Source organism: Haematobia irritans, chromosome 5, assembly GCF_050003625.1.
Source record: "Haematobia irritans isolate KBUSLIRL chromosome 5, ASM5000362v1, whole genome shotgun sequence".
NCBI classification, from domain to species: domain Eukaryota; kingdom Metazoa; phylum Arthropoda; class Insecta; order Diptera; family Muscidae; genus Haematobia; species Haematobia irritans.
In genome coordinates, this window is record NC_134401.1 from 161947402 (window position 1) to 161964844 (window position 17443).

Below are 17443 nucleotides of genomic sequence, written 5' to 3' on the forward strand. Positions count from 1 at the left end.
TGCAGTTGATGTATTTTTATTTTCCAATAAACGATGTTATTTATCTATATCTTACGTAGCATTGTCAAAACGAAATTTTATTTTGGACCAAAATTTTTCCAAAATCGAACCAAAATTCCCACCAGCGGACCATTTTTCCGTAGTACGTGATAACAATAAACAATCTTATAAATGCACATCGGTCAATAATTATATACCCCCGTACAAGCCGATCCCAATAGTTATATTTTCTCTAATAATCTTAAAAAATTATCCATAATTTTTACCCGGTCCATGCCCACATAAAAATCGTTTTCCAAATTTGAGTTCTTGGAGACTCGTTTTAGTCGCGATTTAGTTCGATCGAACCAAAATGGCAACACTGATTTTACGCTCTTTAATTCCGATGGGGTTCCGCTAGATGGCGTTAGAAAGATGACATTTCATACTAACAAAGTTTTTTGACAGTGTTGTGATTCGTTTTTTGTTCGAACGCGCTTCAAAAATGAACACTTATAAACGACGTTATTTATCTGTATACTAAGCTGTAAAATCATTATAAAAAAGCTTCAAAACACGTCACAAATGGACACTTGCAAAGGAAAAATACGTAAATAAGCTTCTATTCGTATACTCAAAACAAACAGAAGGTTCACGATGGGTGCATTTGAGGTAAAATTTAAAAATTTTAGGAAATCCCGAACTATTTTGTGGGAAATAAATCGTTTTGCTGTTTTTGTGTAATTGTTTCCATTTTTACAGGTCGAAAACCTATGTTGTTAGCACCTATTTTATTCTGTTTATTTCCATAATTTATTATGATTGTAAATTTATAAATAAATTAATTTTAAATGTTTATATTTCATTTAATTAACATACGCAAAATTTCTTAAGGCCACGAAAACTTTCTCAAAACATAATAATTTCATGAGCTAAAATAGAGTTAAATTGGCTTTAGTTCCGTGGAGAGTTCACTTTTGAGTGTATGAGGACCATAAACGCTATTCACATTTTCTGACTTACGTTTTCACTCTTAACGTACTTGCTCTATGCTAATATCCATCTTTGACGCAAGGGCCAGTGTTGCCAATATTTTTTTGACTCTTCTCCCCAAAGTATGACGCTACCGTCCCCAAAAATCTCCAATTTAAATCAAAATTCCTCAATATATTTTTTACAAAATTTTATGGAAAAAAATAAAGAAATAGGCTCTGCGGTGGAATATTGATAATGATTTAAAAATTGGAAAAAATAAAAAATTTATTGTCAGCTGCAATAAGATCAAGATTTCGAAACACAACACTAGGAGACCAGCGACTGTCTTCGACAAGCAAAGAAAAAAAAAAACGTTTGTAAAACATGTACCGAAAACGTTTTTCTTTTGTTAGAGTTTTTTGAATTGCTTCGAAAATTTTAAACTTTTATAACCAAAAAAAAAATCATTTGTTACAAAATTTTTATTTTTTCATTAAAAAAAGTTATTTTTGAAACAACAACACCGTCCATTTCGTTTATATCAAACACTGTTCTTTTCTGACTTTAGGTCTTTAATAAGACACATTTTACAGTTCAAAATTTAATATACTACAATGTAATATTGAACATTTTTTTGGGAATTTTCCGAACAGGGATCGAACCCTGTTCGATCCCACGAAGCAGGGTTCGAACCCACGACCCTTGACATGCAAGTCGGACATAGCAACCACTGCTCCACGGTGCCAAACTAAATGTGTGTTTCTGTTAAATAAACTTTGTTTATTCGGTTCGTGGGCGCCGCAAGCTATGCTATATAAATATAACTTATATGGATATTTATCTATTGATGACCATAACAGGTATAGCTGAGTGGTTAGTGTGTTGGCTTACAAAGTGCATGGTCCGCGGTTCGATTCTCCGTCCAGACGAAAGGTAAAAAAATTATTATTTATAAAATCGTATAATTTCTTCTACATTGTTGGTATTATAGGAAAAGGTGTTAAGAACTAAAAAACCTTGTGGATGTGAGGAAGATGTGAGGGAAAATGCAATTAGCAAGAAAACAATGTTTTTTTTTTGAGTTTTTCTTTATGAAATTGTTTTTACATCCTGGAAAAGAATAAACGTTTATCACAAAAAGTATATACTTTTCTTCCAAATACACTTCCTTACAGCGACAAGCAAATGAGAAACGAACTTTGTTTGTCCAAAATTTCGTTTGGGAGGAAAAAATTATTTTTTTGCGCGCAGCGACTGTCTTCCAAATGTTCGAAAAACGAAATGGGAAGCCATGTATTTATGGACGAACATTTATTTCTAATCTAATCACTAAAATTGAGTGTTGGATACATATGAATGTGAACCATCTTCATTATTAATGTATTTATGGAATAGGTATATGGTTCAAATCAGTGATGAACACGGATAACAGGGCAACATTTAGGCTCGATACTCATAAAATGATTTCACAATTATAGAAAAATGTCTTAACCTAGCTGAGTAAAATATAAATTAGCACTTGGGCCTCCAAAATAAATTATTGCAGACGGATTTCGAAGAGATCCCCACAAAAATCCCCAAAATTATGGAAATTCCACACCAAATCCCTTCTACACACAAACAAATTTCACCAAAAATATTTCAATTACAATTTTAATTGAATTCTAAATTAAAAGTTTAATTGGTTCAACAAATTTTTTAATTGAAACAAAAATTAATAGAACCAATTAAATGAAATAAAGTAAAAAAGATGAAATAAACTTGTTTTATTTGTATTTATACACATTGAGCCAAACAGCCCATTAAAATAAATAAAAATCTGATAAAAAAAAACTAAGTGGTCATAAAAAGAAAACAGAAAATTAAATTTTTTAATTGGATCAATTAATTTAAAAATAAATTAAATTTTAAAAATATCGATCACAAACATCAATTAAGATGTTTGTGATCGATATTTTTTTTCTATAGAAAATTGTGTCAAAAATTTATTTCTATAGAAAATAGTGTCAAAATTGGGGACACCGTTGCCCTAGAAACATACTGGCAACATGACACAACAATTACAACTTAATGTTGACATCACTGTCTTGAAGACATTTCAATTAAAAATTAATTGGATCAGTTAATTTCAAGATTGAAAATAAAAAATATTTTTTCTGTCTATCAATGATAGATGCTACCATAAATAAGTCAATCTTAAACTTTGCAGCCAAAGGCATTTCTACAAATTTTAACTAAAATATTTTCTTAAACAACAGAAAAATAAAGAAATTACACGACATGTTTTCGGTGGTAAAATTAATTTGCCTTTGAAGACCCAATTCACAGTTTAAATCGAAAAAATAAAATAGGAAATAGGATACTTTAGAAATTTTGATTTTATTCGATCTTTCTATTGAAAATAAGATACCTTATCTGAAATATTCTTTATATTTCTAAAATAAACCTACATTTTCTTACGGGTTAGGACCACTTTAGTTTTTTAGCATATTTCTTACACTGACATTTGTACCGAGTTCCCAAAATAAAACTTGTTGCAAAACTTAGTTTGCTGTAATTTTTTTCCTCAGAAAAGAAAACCTTTCTTTCAGTGCAGATATTACAACAGTAAATACAAGAGATGAATGGCTATAAAATTGTTTCAAATATGGGCCATAATTTTTTTCTCGACATTTATTTTTAACAATGGTCTTTTGTAAATATTTTTCGTGTGTTATTAGATAAATGAGATATCTTGGTTTTAATTTTAAAAATCAAATTCAAGTAATGACTGATTAAACGTTAAATCTAAACATTGTACTATTTACTTCAGACAGAATGCACTTCGTTGGTTTAACCAACGTATTTCATCAACATGTTGCTGAAACATATTAGCCATCAGATACTTTAGTTTACAATGCGTATCTATTACGCTACAAAACTGCAATTTCTTTCTTTCTCTCTGTGTCTCTTTTTAACACACTCTCACTCTTATCTTCTCATGCTCAAATTTCTTCTTTGCTCTTTCAATTCGTTTTGCGTTTTTTATTATTTTGTGAAGAGATCGCATGCATGTCCCAGACACCTATAGCCAACCACTTGTTGTTTTTTGTATTTCCTTCATTGTTATTTTTGTTTTTGTCTTTGGTTATTTTATGTTTTTCTATTATTTTTCTATTTACACATTTTTCGCCGGTGACAGTGATGCCCATCATATCGGAATTTATGTACTTTTGTACATGTCAATGGAAATTTTATAAGGGGGAATGCTAGTGGGCATTGTTACCACTTGTAAGTAACACTTGCATGTAATTAACCATAGTGGGCAATTTCATTAGTTCTCGGAGAACAGAAATGAATATTGAGTGATTTAAAGGGAATGTATTTTTTTATCGATTTATGGGAATCTATTTGATGTGAGAACATCTCAATTGTAAAAGCGGCAAATTAAAGGCAAATTAATTTAAATAGACTCTAATTATTTGGAAATTTATTGTTCGAACACCATGTAGAGATTATCTTAGAGTCTTTGTCTACAGTGGTGTTGAAAAAAATTGAAACTTTTTTCTAATACTAAGGGGATTATTTCTTTTATAAAATTACAATTTTTTCTTAATTTTATGAAAATTTTTAATATCAACAAAATTTAATGAAAAAAATATAATGCAAATCGAATAATCGGAAATCTTATCAAAATTCTATTTCTATAGAAAATTTTGTCAAAATTGTATTTCTATAGAAAATTTTGTCAAAATTTTATTTCTATAGAAAATTTTGTCAAAATTTTATTTCTATAGAAAATTTTGTCAAAATTTTATTTCTATAGAAAATTTTGTCAACATTTTATTTCTATAGAAAATTTTGTCAAAATTTTATTTCTATAGAAAATTTTGTCAAAATTTTATTTCTGTTGAAAATTTTGTCAAAATTTTATTTCGATAAAAAATGTTGTCAAAATTTTATTTCTATAGAAAATGTTGTCAAAATTTTATTTCTATAGAAATTTTTTTCAAAATTTTGTTTCTATTGAAAATTTTGTCAAAATTTTATTTCTATAGAAAATTTTGTCAAAATTTTATTTCTATAGAAAATTTTTTAAAAATTTCATTTGTATAGAAAATCTTGTCAAAATTTTATTTCTATAGAAAATGTTGTAAAATTTTATTTCTATTGAAAATTTCGTCAAAATTTTATTTTTATAAAAAATTTTGTCAAAATTTTATTTCTATAGAAAATTTTGTCAAAATTTTATTTCTATAGAAAATTTTGTCAAAATTTTATTTCTATAGAAAATTTTGTCAAAATTGCATTTTTATAAAAAATGTTGTCAAAATTTTATTTTTATAGAAAATTTTGTCAAAATTTTATTTTTATAGAAAATTTTGTCAAAATTTTATTTATATTGAAAATTTTGTCAATATTTCATTTCTATGGAAAATTTTGTCAAAATTTTATTTCTATAGAAAATTTTGTCAAAATTTTATTTCTATAGAAAATTTTGTCAAAATTTTATTTTTATAAAAAATTTTGTCAAAATTCTATTTCTATAAAAAATTTTGTCAAAATTTTATTTCTATAGAAAGTTTTGTCTAATTTTTATTTCTATAGAAAATTTTGTCAAAATTTTATTTCTATAGAAAATATAATAATTCCAATATATTTGCTATTTATTTACATGTAACTGTATAGCCTAAAGGTGTAGCCACTAATTCATTAAAAATTCGAATCGAAAATGGAAAGAAACAAGTAGTAATACAGACGACGTGTATCAATTGCATTGTTTCACAAAAAAACAAATACTCTCATTGCTTTGAAAATACTAATTCTATGGGAATTTATTAAAATTTCTAAGAAATTATCTAGATCCCAGGAATATTGTATATGAACAAAAATTGTTTGATTTACAAGAAATAATTCCATTGCAACAAATTGTTAGGGAAAAATACCACCACACCATGAATGAATGATTACAAAGAATTAAACTCATATAGCTATAATTGATCCATTAATTAGAAATGAATCACAATTGGGAGATTTATTGATGAACTTTTCGAAAGTAGGGTAATTATTAGTACACTTGAGATATCTTACAGGGAAAGAATTACTCGTACATATTCATAAAGGGGGTTTTTATGTATTATAAATAAGAAATATTTCGAATTTTCGTTTAATAAATCCTTTATTAAATATATAAGTTGCTCATTGGTTGGTAGTTGAAATGAAAGTGACTAATTGCCGGGGATTGAACTTAAAAAGATTTATCACTATTCGTTTTCACACATTACTTTTTGATCGTTATATAATTCACAACTAACAGATTGAGTTTTGAATTGTTTCAGAAAAATTTCTATTTCACCATAAGGTGGGTATTAACCCTTTCGACCCTAAAGTTGCCTGTGGGCAACTTTTTGTGTTTTGAGACTCACTGTCAGCGTTGTTTTTGTTTTTGTTCATAAAACTGTAACGGTATCGAAAGCTATAAGTGTTTTCTTCAAGTTGAATGAAAAATCAGCTTATTTGGTTGTCAATTAGCAAAACATTTTTCATTAATACGCACGTACCTCAAGAAACAAATATTTGCGAATTTAAAAAGAGGTTTTTATACATGTGACTTTTTTCAAAAACTACAACTAAAATGTTGAAAGTTTTTATTAAATCTATTGTAATACATGTCAAATAAAATATTCCTGGAAGTCAAATCTTAAAATTGCAAAAAAACAACAGATGGGAAATTTTTAAAATTGAAAAGTTGCCTGTGGGCAACTTTGCACAGAAAAAAATATCACCAAAATATTTCCAATTAAAAAGTTAATTGAAGTTGAAATTTTTTTTTTTCAATTAATAAATTAATTGATACAATTAATGATAGAAACATTAAGTTAATTAAGTCAATGATTGAAATTTTTAAAATGTTTAATCAAAAAATTAATTGATACAATTAACTTTTTAATCAAATTCGGAAGACTAATTCAGTTAAAAAAAGTGCTGATTTTTTTTACATTTTTTTAATTAAAAATGTATTTCAAACAATCATTTGTTAATCCAAATAAAAACTCTAAGCCAATCTAACTAAGTAATTAAAAATAGTTACCTTTTTTAATTAATAAATTAATTGCGTATTGCAATCAACATCAATTAAATTTTTAATTGAATCAATTACAAAATTAATTGAATTTTGCTGAAAAAATCAATTAATTTTTTAATCAAGAATTTTTTCTATGCCCAATTAAAACTGTGATTGATACTATCATTTTCGTGATTGAAGACATTTCAATTAAAAAATTAATTGGATCAATTAATTTGGTGATTGAATCAGAGAAAAAAAATTTTTGTGTGTGGGCAATTGTGTTAGTAAAATACATATTTTTGAACATAAGACCTGGAGAAAAAAGGTTTGAAAAACAATGGTTTTGAAAAAATTTTGAACTTCAATTGGGATGTACCAGTGACGAGAAATGCGGCGATGATCTGGAAAACATATCAGCAGTGCAGTGGGGAATTTGGAAGGAATCGTAAAAAGGGAGGAAGCCACTTCTTGGCAACATACTAGTGGATTAGCACGAATATTGACGCTTTATAATACTTTGGTTTTTTACACCGCCAGTAAAATTTACATGGGTTAAAAACAAAAAAAAACAAAACATTTTCGTGAGTCACGCGAAGCCGTGAATGAAATTTAAACGAAATCTCGTGAATGAAATTTAAACGAAACCTCGTGAATGTGCGTGAACGGGATTAAAGAAAAATGTGTGGCGCGTGAGCGTGAGTAAAAATCAAATTGTGTTCGTGATTGTGAGTGAGTAAACTTTCTCCGAAATCACGCTCCCGATAAAAATTTACTTTCACGATCCAACCCACGCTCACGATCCAACTCACGCTCAAGATAAAATTCACGTTAACAATAAAATTCATATTCACGATAAAATTCGCACTCACGGTAAAACAGACACAAAAAGTCACAATCACGAACAAATTCACGTTCACGATTAAATTCAAGGTCACCGATTTTAATCACCTTTACATATTTAATCACGCTTAAGATTTCAATAGCGTGAGTCACGAGAAATTTCGTTAATTACCAGAATTTTATTGAGCCACGAAAATTGTCGTGTTCCGAAAATATTCGTGACTTACGAGATTTGTCGTGAATTACGAAAATTGTCGTGAATCGTGCGAAAGCGTGAGACAAACATTGTTCATGTTTGAGCGTGTGCGAGTATGACTTTTCATTTCGTGACCGTGAATTCCTACCCACATGGCATGCGTGAGTACAAATATTTCTTCGTGAATGTGTTTGAGCGTGATTGAAATTCCACTCACGCGCGCATCTAAGTACATATTTACTGTAAAATAACAAAAAACTTAACAAAAATCCAATAAAACGTAATACGTCTATCATTACAATACAAAATAGTTTGTAGTCACAATTGCCCAAAGTTGCCCACAGGCAACATTCTCTACCGCGACCCGAAATTTTGGCTAGACGCAACATGATTAAAAGTAAAAAAAAAAAATTTAGCGATACCTATACAAATTCGGGGTAGAAAGGGTTAAGTTCGAGTTTAGCCGTTAAAAACGTTATTTTTTCACGATTACTTTTCTTTAATAATCCATTTTAAGGAATACACACTTTGTGAAAATTTGCTTTGGGCTTTTCCCCATCAAGTTATAATAAAATTTGCAACAAATATGTATAATTTCATGCATTTTTCTTACTGATTTAATTTTCACTTTAGCGATTTTAGCGGCTAAACTCGAACTTAATACTCACCTATAACCATAATAAAAAAGCTATAAAAATAACATAAATATGAAATATTTTATATAATATTGTAATTAAATTAAATATTATATATTTTCTATGAGTGCCTGGAGGTAATTATAAAAATATAATATAAATACGTAATAAGTTATGTTTACGATTTGTTTTCTTTTTTTTCTTGTTATAAATTATTACACAATAGAAGACCTACTCACTTTACTAATTATTCTTATCACACAGTTGATTGGAAAGTAAAAAAAAGCACACACATATTTAACTTAATCTTGGCAATATTAGCCACTCATATGTATTGTTTATGATTGATTTATCGAATTAGTCGAACAAATTGAGTGGCATGCATATCAAATCGATAGACACTGTAATTATGGGCCAACAATATTAACTAAATTAGAGAGATAAGCATACACCCACGTAGTGAGATAATAATTTCGTGATGAGGGCTGCATATTTGTTTATGACTAATATTACGCTCTTTTGCATTTATTATTAAAGATTAGCTAATTAGTTTTTTTTATTTTGCAAATATATATACCACATTAAGTTCGGTCCGGCCGAATCTTATATACCCACCACCATGAATTAAATATAATTAGGGTTTTCTTTTTCCCGGACTTTTTCCATTCCCGGGAAAGCGGAAATTTTTTTCGAATTTCCCGGTATCCCGGTCAAAGGGAAACCTGCTTTGATGTGACATACATTTAGACATTTGAAATCGCCTAAAACTATGGTTATAAGGCACTACTTGGACAACTAACAGTATATATTCTTTTGATCTCTTACATCAGTCATAAATCATACTAAAATACGAAATATTTTGTGTCTCTTTGGGTATAGTTTTCGGAAGCAAACTATTAGTATAGAGGGATTTTTTGAACATTAAAGAACTGTTTGGAAATGACAGAAACTTATTTCGATTTCACCATCGTAAAACGCACCCAGAGAAGGAATATGATCACCTCAAACATGTTTTAAGAGCAAAATTCTATTTTTGGGTGGTGACCATATAACATGGTTTTCGCAACCATGTTATTTTCTCGGAAATCATGTATCTAATTTCGGAAAGCAGGTTATATTTGACAAGGAAATAACATTTTAGTGACAAACATGTTACATGGTCACCATACAAAAATAACATTTTGCTCTTGAAACATGTTTGAGGTGATCATATTCCTTCTCTGCGTACGGGGTCACTATATGCACATACTCGGTCAATATTCCCAAAAGGGAAACACATTCACATTACACTTCCAAAATCCGCTTTAAATAGATTTTAATTGTAATTTGTCTTATAAATAAGGGATTTAAAATCAATTTTTAATAGATTTCGATCTTAATGTGTATGAGGTATAAGCTTGAAATTAAAATACATAACGGGACATTTTTAAGGTTTACTCAGTCTACCAGTCTATCGGAATGCCGGTTTACAGATATATGACAATCATAAATTAGGAAGAGCAACCTTCTTTTTATCAATTGGGAGCCCGTTAGAATCTGGGCTAGAACCTACGACTATGTATGTCCCACAAGTAACTACTACTACTTGGTACCATAGTCATTCACATTATATTTCCAAAGACCACTTTAACTAGATTTTATTATATATAGAATATTGTAAAAAAAAATCCCGGGAATTCCCGCACTTAATTCCCGGGAAAGCGGGAACGAAAAAATAGCAAATTCCCGGGAATTCCCGGTATCGCGTTCCGGGAAAAAACCCTAAATATAATAGATTCCTTTGAAAACTCTTCATCGTAGCGTGTTACTTGAAAAAAATATATAGAATTTCAGATGGAGATATTATCCCAAGTAGATCGGTTCAAGTTTGTTTGAGTTTTAAAGGAATCTTAAATATCTCGTAAAATCTGGAGACCAATTTTATCGATAATAAACCAAATTTGACATATCTCCTATGGTTCTAATAATCGTTTAACAACAAAATAATTTTTGGATTCAATCACGAAATTAATTGATCCAATTAATTTTTAATTGAAATGTCTTCAATCACAGAAATTTTAGTATCAATCACACGGTTGCCACTCGTCCAAAAAACTAATCTACCAAAATTTGAAGAAAATTTTACCAAATTTAAAAAATTGATGTTTTTGATCAAAATTTTGCCACTTTCTTCTCTAAAAAATTTTGTCAAAATTTTATTTCTCTAGAAAATCTCAAAATTTACTTTTATAGAAAATTTTGTCAAAATTTACTTCTATAGAAAATTTTGTCAAAATTTACTTCTATAGAAAATTTTGTCAAAATTTTATATCTCTAAAAATGTTGCCAAAATCGTATTTCTATACAAATTGAAGTATATCTAATTTGGAGAGAAATACTTTGCAAAATCTACTAAAATATCAAGAATTCTACCAATCTACCAAACAGAAAAAATCTACCATTTTTGGTATAATTCTACCATATGTGGCAACCGTGATCAATCAGCAAAGGCAATTAAACAATTAATTGATCCAATTAAAAAAAAAAAATATTGGTATTATTAATTCTTGGGATTGTTTTAATTACAAAAATTTTTTGAATTAATTAATTTGTTTATTGAATATTTTTGCAAATTCAATAAAAATTTTAATCAATTAAAATTATTTTTGTGAAATTTTTTTCTGTGTTCAGGACAATTGTGGTGTCCAGATGCCAAATTTGTTAGCAATCGTGGGTGAATGGAATATAACAAATGGCTATGGTTTGTGAGCTCAAATCCCGAAAACTTAATAAATGTTTGTATATCGTTCCATAAATCGTAATGAGCTTTACCACGGTGGTGGTAAAAAACAATTGCACCTACATGGTTTGTCGAGAGAAAGCTCGAATCTAAAGAAATCGATGCCTTAGTGGAAATCAAATTGCTAAAGATACAATCACAGGACCTTAAAAGATTCGAAAGCCACACGATTTTACACCAAACATTTATGCTCATATTCATTATAACTTACTGACAGTTTATCGAAGGAATTTTTATGGTAATAGTGGGGTTAACCCTTTCACTACCGAAATAAACCTAATGATAAAAATTTTTATTTTTCTTCTTTTTTTACTTGTACTAATAGCATGTAGAACAAAAATTGTCATTTTGGAAACCTACCTCAATTACTTCAAGAGCTATATGAGCTTGTTCTGAAAACTTGATTCTTGAATTGTGACCAAATGGACTTACGAAAATAAGCACAATTTGGACTATAATATCTTTCAAAGTGTGAGAAAAAATACAAAAACGAACCCGTAAAAGTATCAGCTAAAGTTTTTGTAGAAATGTCCATTTACTAGAAACATACAGTACAAAAATTGTCTCAAATTTTCGTACTTTTCGTTCATTGTTAAATAAGTTTATAAAAATGTATTTTAGACCTCACCAATATGGACAATATTGATAGCTTATTTAGATTAAAGCCTCTACTTTAAAATAACATCGAGAAATAAATCGAAACTAAGTGGGAAAATAGAATTTTGTGTCTTTTTCGAATGTCCTTCTAAGTGGACATCGGTAGTGAAAGGGTTAAAGTTTACCTTAACTTTTATGAATATGGGCTTTAGTTTCGAAAGAGCAAAGAAATTGCTGTTCTTCCACGAATGTGGTGAATTTTCGAACATCGTATTCTATGACGTGGACAAATTCTACATCTGGAGTGGTAGTAAGGGCTAACGTGACCGACAATGACCTCTCTCCAATCAAACGAAATGTGAAAACACCCTACGGGAAATGGATCAACCATAGGACCGGTACAGGACTAGTCCCTGGTGTGTATGGACCAGTCCTAGTTCTGGTCAAGGCGTATGGAAGGGACCGGTCACTTTAACAATGGTTTGTCATTGACGGGGTAAATTTACACTTTAGGACACGTCTTGATCTCGTTCCTAAGGACACGTACTGGGACATTTTAGTAGTAGCACTCCATCGACAGGTCAACATGAACCAGTCTCGGACAAACTCTTAGGAATCTGTTTCATTTTGATTATCCGAATCGCACCAGAAGTCAAAAGCTTTTGAAATGTGAAACAATAGGTTATTCTGATAATTCTAACAGGTTGGCTGATAAGTCCCCGGTCTGCACATAGATGGCGTCGCTAGTATTAAATGCATATAATTTTTATATAGTACCAACCTTCAAATGATTCGTGTCAAAATTTGACGTCTGTAAGTCAATTAGTTTGTGAGATAGAACGTATTTTGTGAAGCAATTTTGTTATTGTGAAGCGTCTCCGAAGCGTGGAAAGACTCAAAAATCCGCTGGCAAAGTAATGGCCTCTGTTTTTTGGGATGCGCATGGAATAATTTTTATCGATTATCTTGAGAAGGGAAAAACCATCAACAGTGACTATTATATGGCGTTATTGGAGCGTTTGAAGGTCGAAATCGCGGCAAAACGGCCCCATATCAAGAAGAAAAAAGTGTTGATCCACCAAGACAACACACCGTGCAACAAGTCATTGAGAACGATGGCAAAAATTAATGAATTGGGCTTCGAATTGCTTCCCCACCCACCGTATTCTCCAGATCTGGCCCCCAGCGACTATTTCTTGTTCTCAGACCTCAAAAGGATGCTCGCAGGGAAACAATTTGGCTGCAATGAAGAGGTGATCGCCGAAACTGAGGCCTATTTTTAGGCAAAACCGAAGGAGTACTACCAAAATGGTATCAAAAACTTGGAAGGTCGTTATAATCGTTGTATCGCTCTTGAAGGGAACTATGTTGAATAATATAAACGAATTTTGACAAAAAAATGTGTTTTTCTTTGTTAGACCGGGGACTTATCAGCCATCCTGTTACTTCACTAAATGTGTAGATCCAAAAAGATTATTATATCAAGTGAGTGTGTAAATCATTAAATTATGACTATTTAAAAACTGCGACAAACTGTATCACCGGTAGGTCCGTTAGGGGCAATTTGCACCAAATTCCCGTAGGGCATAATGTGTTGAAACCATAATCATTTATGTAAGGCGGACATGCTCGTGGAAGAGTTTTTAATCTTTGGTCAGGCTAACATAACCTAAAAACACACACTTTTATGACGAACTTACTTATATTAAAGAAAATATAAAATTTCGCGAACAAAATGTTTCGTTAGGTTTAGTATTCTGAGTTTTTTCTTCAATCTCAGCATTACTGTTTTAATTTCACCTTAAAACCATATGTCAGTTAACTCGATGAGTAGTAGAAGTACAGTTTCAAAATTTATACTCTTGTCTATAATCTCATGTAGTCCATTGCAATATGATATAATAATACGAGTCTATATGAATATCATTTACAATTATATTTTATTGTTATTCCACTATTTTTTCGATAATTTTTATTATTTTTTACCATAAAATGTTCACAAAATAAAAAAATAAAAATCTTATTTTTTTTGTTTGCTCACTCATTCATTGTCGTCATAGAGTCTACAGAATGTCTGTGATGTAAATTGTTTAAATAATCATTATTTATTTAGTGAGCATTATACCCATTCATTTGTAGGTTTATATGTTTGAACTACAAACGCTTATATGAGGTATGATTTGCAAGTGTGTTGTTTAGTTTCTCAAAACTCTTGTAAAAATTTATAGCCACAATTAATTTTCGCGAAAAATCCCAGTGGTGATGAAAAATGGTTCAATTTGGAAGGAATAATTCTTGTATATAATTTCCCCGCCAGATCTACACCACAGACTATAGAAATTCGACTTAGCCAGCGATGAAACATGTGTATACACACAAAAAAAAATTCTGATTCAATTAATTAAAATGATAGTATCAATTAAAAAATGAAATGATAGTATCAATTAAAAAAATAATTGAAGGTCAATTAAAAAGTTAATTGATCCAATTAAAAAATTATCTAATACTATTATTTTTGTGATTGATTTTGGTTTCAATTACAAAATTTGTTGAATCAATAAACTTTTTAATTGAATATTTTTTAAAACTCAATTAAAATTTTAATTGGAAAAATTTTCGTGAAATTTTTTTGTGTGTAGGCAGGCTTGTGGAAATTGGCATCTGGCATTTTCTTTTCAACAACTTAATAATACCAATTCCTTAATCTTCATATTCAATAAGCTCGTATTAACATTGTAATAAAATAAATTTGGACGAAAAAACTGGCTGCTTGGATATCAAGCTAACATAAAAACAATTTTTTATTAATTTTCTATAAAATTCTTAGCAGTTTGTTTAGGGCTCTATAAAAGCACCATATTCAAAATATCATGCAAATTGGATGAAAATTACAAATACATGGTGTTTGTGTAAAATCCTTAAAATCAGCTTTAAATTGTGAGATCACATCCCATACACATTTATATGGGACCGTTTTTTCAAGCTCAATAGATCTTGTCCTTGGTACCACAATATATGATTTAATTAGAATCGGTCAATAAATTGGACTTGTGATTACCAAATAACAGGGCCAAACGGACAGACGCATCCCGGTATATAAAATTAGGCAGAAAAAATAATAAAATTAAAATATAAAGCATATAATTTTTTTTTTAGTTTTAAAACATAATGCATTTGGGAGGAATACCAGGTTGGCTGATAAGCCCCCGGTCTAACAAAGAAAAACACATTTTTTTTGTCAAAATTCGTATTTATTATTCAACATAGTTGCCTTCAAGAGCGATGCAACGATTATAACGACCTTCCAATTTTTTGATACCATTTTGGTAGTACTCCTTCGGATTTGCCTCAAAATAGGCCTCAGTTTCGGCGATCACCTCTTCATTGCAGCCAAATTGTTTCCCTGCGAGCATCCTTTTGAGGTCTGAGAACAAGAAACAAGAGGTCTGAGAACAAGAAAAGGAGCCAGCGGTGGGTGGGGAAGCAATTCGAAGCCCAATTCATGAATTTTTGCCATCGTTCTCAATGACTTGTGGCACGGTGCGTTGTCTTGGTGGAACAACACTTTTTTCTTCTTCATATGGGGCCGTTTTGCCGCGATTTCGACATTAAAACGCTCCAATAACGCCATATAATAGTCACTGTTGATGGTTTTTCCCTTCTCAAGATAATCGATAAAAATTATTCCATGTGCATCCCAAAAACAGAGGCCATTACTTTGCCAGCGGACTTTTGAGTCTTTCCACGCTTCGGAGACGATTCACCGGTCGCTGTCCACTCAGCCGACTGTCGATTGGACTCAGGAGTGTAGTAATGGAGCCATGTTTCATTAATTGTCATATATCGACGGAAAAACTCGGGTGTATTACGAGTTAACAGCTGCAAACACCGCTCAGAATCATCAACACTTTGTTGTTTTTGGTCAAATGTGAGCTCGCGCGGCACCCATTTTGCACAGAGCTTCCGCATATCCAAATATTGATGAATGATATGACCAACACGTTCCTTTGATATCTTTAAGGCCTCTGCTATCTCGATCAACTTCATTTTACGGTCATTCAAAATCATTTTGTGGATTTTTTATGTTTTCGTCGGTAACCACCTCTTTCGGTCGTCCACTGCGTTCACCGTCCTCCGTGCTCATTTAACCACTCTTGAATTTTGCATACCAATCAATTATTGTTGGGGACAGAATCCAGAAACTCATTATCAAGCCAAGTTTTTGCTTCCACCGTATTTTTTCCCTGCAGAAAACAGTATTTTATCAAAACACGAAATTCCTTTTTTTCCATTTTTTTCAAAGATTCACAAAAGATGCTCTATCTCACAAACTAATTGACTTACAGACGACACTAATTGACAGAAATTTTGACACGAATCATTTGAAGGTTGGTACTATATAAAAGTAATATGCATTTAATACAAGCAACGCCATCTATGTGTCAGACCGGGGACTTATCAGCCAACCTGTTATGTGTACAGACATTTATGACAGTTTTGAAAAGTGTTAAACAAAAATTTTTGTGGATTGTTTACCCTAGAAATAAAATGTTGACTAAATTTTCTATAGAAATAAAATTTTGATAAAATTTTCTATAGAAATACAATTTTGACAAAATTTTCTATAGAAATAAGATTTTGACAAAATTTTCTATAGAAATAAAATTTTGACAAAATTTTCTAAAGAAATAAAATTTTGACGAAATTTTCTATAGAAATAAAATTTGGACAAAACGTTCTTTGAAAATACAATTTTTACAAAATTTTTTATGGAAACAAAATTTTGACATAATTTTATATTTTCTAAAATTTTGACAAAATTATCTATAGAAATAAAATTTTGACAAAATTTTCTATAGAAATAAATTTTGAAATAAACTTTAACATTTTGGATTTTTTTCTGTAGAAAAGAAAATTTTTAAAAGTGTTCTGTAGAAACAAAATTTAAACAAAATTAAAAGTTGACTAAATTTTTCTTAAAGTCATTATTAAAATAAATTAGTAAAAAATATGAAACATTTTTTTTCATAATAACCACAAAATATGATCAAACACTGCAATATAAGATTTTTTTATTTGGTTGTTTTTTGGTAAAATTTTCGTAAAATTTTGGTAGATTATTTTTGGCTCGTGTGGTAACCGTGACTACAACCCCTTTCCCTTTGACCCTCGTATATTACAATATAGTGGCATAATATTAATCTCAATGAAGTGTTGTATGAGTCTGTACCATCATACCAATCGTACTCTATTAGCTCTCCCAAAAGAATGTTCCCATGCGTTGTCATTTAATGAGAATGTACTACAGTGTAGTTGTTGTTGTCGTTATTGTGATCAACAGCATAAACAAAACGACTCACCCGAGCTCACTCACACAAACACACACACGATAGCAT

The 17443-nt window shown here is 30.1% G+C and overlaps 1 protein-coding gene across 4 annotated transcripts in view; it reads right to left on the reverse strand.

The window, feature by feature from the left end:
* The window catches only part of ITP (ion transport peptide), a 115183-nt gene that overhangs the window by 69362 nt on the left and 28378 nt on the right, over nucleotides 1-17443 (reverse strand). The window lies entirely within an intron of this gene.